This window comes from Microtus ochrogaster, linkage group LG9, assembly GCF_000317375.1.
Source record: "Microtus ochrogaster isolate Prairie Vole_2 linkage group LG9, MicOch1.0, whole genome shotgun sequence".
NCBI lineage: Eukaryota > Metazoa > Chordata > Mammalia > Rodentia > Cricetidae > Microtus > Microtus ochrogaster.
In genome coordinates, this window is record NC_022034.1 from 29,280,635 (window position 1) to 29,281,317 (window position 683).

Below are 683 nucleotides of genomic sequence, written 5' to 3' on the forward strand. Positions count from 1 at the left end.
CTTTAGGATTTTTGAGACAGGGTTTCTCTGTGTACCTTTGGGGGCCTGTCCTGGAACTCGCTATGATGTAGGAGCTCTATAGCCAAAGATGTTTGGGAGTGACTTGCCATGGGTGTGGTTTTCTCTTGAAGTGTGACCAGATAAAACCTGGCAGAAGGATCATGCACTCTCTCTCGGGTGGTGGTCAGAGATCTAATCACAGCTCTCAGGGCCCACAGAGCAGAGGACCAGGGCAGCTCTCTACCCTGTTGTTCATGAGTGCTCCCCAATAAATATTTTATATCCCCCTTCATCTCAGGCTCTTGTGGATTCACTTACCCATGTTTACACTGCTCTGTAGACCTGGCTGGCCTGGAATTCCCAGAGATCCGCCTGCCTCTGCCTCCTGAGTCCTGGGATTAAAGGCGGTGGCGTTGTTGAACACTTTTGAAGATATTTCTTAGTTATTTTTATTTCTTCTTTTGAGGACTCTGTGTTCAGAATCATAACCCATTTTATAAAATTGCTGTTTGTCTTATCGACTCTTTGTTTTTGAGTTCTTTGGACATTCTGGATAAATAAAGACCTACTGAGAGTTACTTAAACATTTCCAACATTGCTGCTTACATTGGAATATATAGTTGCTTCTACTTTTTCAGTAGGTTAATACATTCTAGACAAAGTGAATAGTCAGAAAAAACGAT